General features: G+C 48.0%; 1 long non-coding RNA gene across 1 annotated transcript; it reads right to left on the bottom strand.

Annotated features, from left to right (window-relative positions):
- Window positions 1-801: 801 nt before the first annotated feature.
- LOC140843059 (uncharacterized) lies at window positions 802-2083 on the bottom strand. Its single transcript, XR_012129793.1, has 3 exons — window positions 1858-2083; window positions 1457-1720; window positions 802-1369 (listed from the first exon to the last, which is right to left on the bottom strand). It is a non-coding gene; the product is annotated as an uncharacterized lncRNA (long non-coding RNA).
- Between the last annotated feature and the right edge of the window lie 1291 nt (window positions 2084-3374).

The raw sequence follows: 3374 nt of genomic DNA, 5'->3' as shown, positions 1-3374 counted from the left end.
GCTGCACCTTATGACTTCATTTACCCTTAATTACTTTCTTACTCCAAAGACAGCTACATAGGGGTTAGGGCCTCAGCATATGAATTTTAGGGGGAAACAAACATTCAGTCAATAACAGCATGGTAGGCTTCAGTGGGTGTGTGTTTTAATGGATGGCTGAATGAATGATTCCAATTAACCAATAATCTTCCCTTAGTGTCCAGCCCCTGAGTGCATGCCACTTTTTCTCATCTTCCTCTCCCCATCTTCCTCTCTCTTGCGCTCTTTCTGCAGTTGTGAGGCCCACTCATCCTTCAAGATCCCCCTAGCACATTTCTGCCCTGAGGAAATCCTTTCTGATCTATGTGTTCTCTTGCATCTTCCCAAGCTTGAATCTGTTCTTTCCTCCCCTCTTCTGGAACACTTGATACATTTCTCAGTGTACTGATCACACATAATTTATAATTTTTTACACACCAGACCATGTCTTATAACTGGTCTGTAAGCCTCTGTAGATCAGGAACTGGTAGGTGTGAGGTGCCTGGAACCAGTCATGAGGCCTGACTCATGTAGATGCTCAAAATGTGTTGGTCAAATAAATAAATGGATAAATGGGTCTCCTGGCTTACATCCCTTCATGACATGCTAGTCTCCTGTGTGTGTGTACGCCTTTATTTGATGTGGAATTTACCTGTAAGACTAGGGCTGTCAGTAACTGCAGGATGATCAGAACACTCACCTGCTTGTCATTAAAGCACATTCAGACGCATACAATGGAGGCAGCCAGTCTTATTGTCTCATTTTGCTAGATTTATTCTCAGCTAAGACGCCCATCTGGCACCTGCAAGCTTGATGCTGTCTTTTCAGAATCTGCGCAGTCCTCCAGGATGGCAGGAAGCACACCTCTTCCCCACTGATCCCCAGAGCTCAGCATGAGGCATGGCACGTTGTAAGTGCTTACTAAAGGTTGGTTAAATGACTGAATCAATCCACCAAGACCCTAGGAAGGCAGGCCTTACAGCATCATTTTAAGAGACTCTAGGGCTTTAAGAAGGAAAAGATAATGGTATCACAGAAGCCTTGGTTTAGAAGATACTCATGTCACATATGCATAGCCTGACTCCAAACTATATTATTTCAGAGATGGGCTATGACTATATATCCTATTCAGGAAGATCTCAGGGAACGGGCAGCCCACGATATTTCAGCCTGCTGTTGCATCATCAGCATGAACATAGGCTTCCAGCTTTTTGAGGGCAAGGCCTGAGTCTCTCCTCCTTGCACCTGTAGTAGAGGAAGCCCACAGTTGTGCTTGTCAGAGGAATCCATGCATAGCTGTGGAGATGGAGCGGCCTCACCTTTGTCCAGAAGTTGCCAGGAGCACAACTGCCTATCATTGTAGAAACTCAATAAATACTAGTGGTAAGGAATGAAATGGTGGGTTAGGTGTAAATAGGAAACGTGTGTGCGGGTATACCTGTTCTCTGTGGGAAGCAGGAGCCCGCGAGGACGGGGGCAGCCATGCATCCGCTTTCCCTATCCGCCTCTGCAAACGCGTCTAATTAGCTCGCCTCCATCAGCAGGCCCTTGGCAGAGGCCGCGCGTCGGGTCTGCGCGGTCCTGGCAGCCCCAGTGTGGAGGGTGAACCCGATAGCCTCTTCAGTCTATTTAGCAGGCTGTGAGATGTGTAAGTACATTATCTGCAAGGTTGGTAAAGAGCGCTTGGGGAGGATTTGTGGGTCTGTGGGAAGGACAAAGAAAAATGTTTTCTAATAAATTATTCACCATCTCACAATCCCTTTTGGGCAGATTGTTGCTCCGTTTGCCCCGCGCTGCTCGGAGCCTCTTCCCTCCTCATTCAGACGCGCAGCTCCTCACCTCCAGAGAGCAGCAGAGATCTCGGGCAGGCTGCTGCGGCTAATGGTGGCAATTAATAACTTGTCATAATCCCGGGGATGAAAGCGAAGGCGCCCCATCAGCAGGCAGGTCATGGCGCTGCTCGGAAGCAAATGAGGTGCAGGTGTGGCGTCCGCTAAGCGCTGCGCTCCGCACCCGGCCCGCAGCGGTGCCAAACCCCGGAGCCTGCTCTCGGCGGCCGGCTGCTCGCTCCCGGGGCGCGCCCCGCCCAGGCCCGCCCACCCCCGCCGCAGAGAAATCCCCGGAAGGTGTCTGTAAATCAGAGCACACGGCACAGAGCCCTCCAAACACTTAACTGCACTCTGAACACTGTTAACTCTGCCAGTCCCAACTCGCCTGGGCCTTTCTCCCCCGGTCTCGGTAAGAATTGCTCACCTCCAACTCTCCCCTCCACGCAGCTGTGCCCCCCACGCGCGCCTCCCCGCCCGTTATCCCTACCCCCACCCGGTGCAAACACTGCAACCTTGAAAAGTGAACGTGGCAAATAAACAGCCAGTGAGCTGAGCCTGATCTGGCACGCTCTCAGCTCCCCTTTAGGGCTGGGGGACATGAAATCCCCGTTAGGGTTTTAAGAAACTGCAAAACGCAGAATCACTTATTTCCCGACAGCTCCAGCCCGGTTGCCTTTTCTCTTGTTTCCATCCCTGTGGGTCAGTTCTGCTTGAAATGAACCAAGTTTACAAATCTCTTCTGGTTTGTACACTCCTATTATGCATACGAGGTGATGCATTTGTAACTGTCACACAAGTCAGGGTGATACAGCACTCTCATCTGACCCTATTCATTTAAATGGGTGCGTCTTGATGACATTGATTCATGTTATAAGTTATATCCATGCATTACAATCTTTACGTGTCACCCTACTGGTTATTTCTACTACAATGCTACAATGCCTGGGCGGTGGAATGGGGAGTGGGCTGGAGAGACAACAAATGACGGTGAGTGGGATTTAGGAGGGCTCTGAACAATATGAAGTCCATATAAAGTCCAAAGCTTCCTAGATAAGTTTATTATGTGTCTCTATCTTGCGAGAAGGGAATTTACATGCAGAACAGTCCTAGGTGAAGTGTCTTGCTGTAAATATTCTGCTAACTTCTTAATATTTGGAGAGTGAGTGCTTCAAATGCATATCACACCAAACTAAAGGGGTAAGTAAACATGATTATGCATGCATGTAAGTCTTTATCAAGGTGGGGTTAATAATGTTTTAAAGCAGAACTATTTCTCATGAAAATAGCTGCTCTTAATAGCCTCTGTCTCTTTATTGTGCTTCTTACTGAAACATAAATCACTAATATGTTTTCAGCGGCAAAGTACTCTCTTTTTCCATTGTATTCACAGATTTAGTGGCATTTCAAATAGATAAACACAAGCAACATCTATCAACACTACAAAAAGGGCGCCTTAATCAAAGCTCCAGGTCCCGGGTCTCAGCATCTCCATTTACCTTGAGATAAATCCATTGGTGTGACCACCAC

Source organism: Manis javanica, chromosome 4, assembly GCF_040802235.1.
Source record: "Manis javanica isolate MJ-LG chromosome 4, MJ_LKY, whole genome shotgun sequence".
Taxonomy (NCBI): Eukaryota; Metazoa; Chordata; class Mammalia; order Pholidota; family Manidae; genus Manis; species Manis javanica.
The sequence above is the reverse complement of the archived record's forward strand: the minus strand, read 5'-3'. Positions and strand labels throughout refer to the sequence as shown.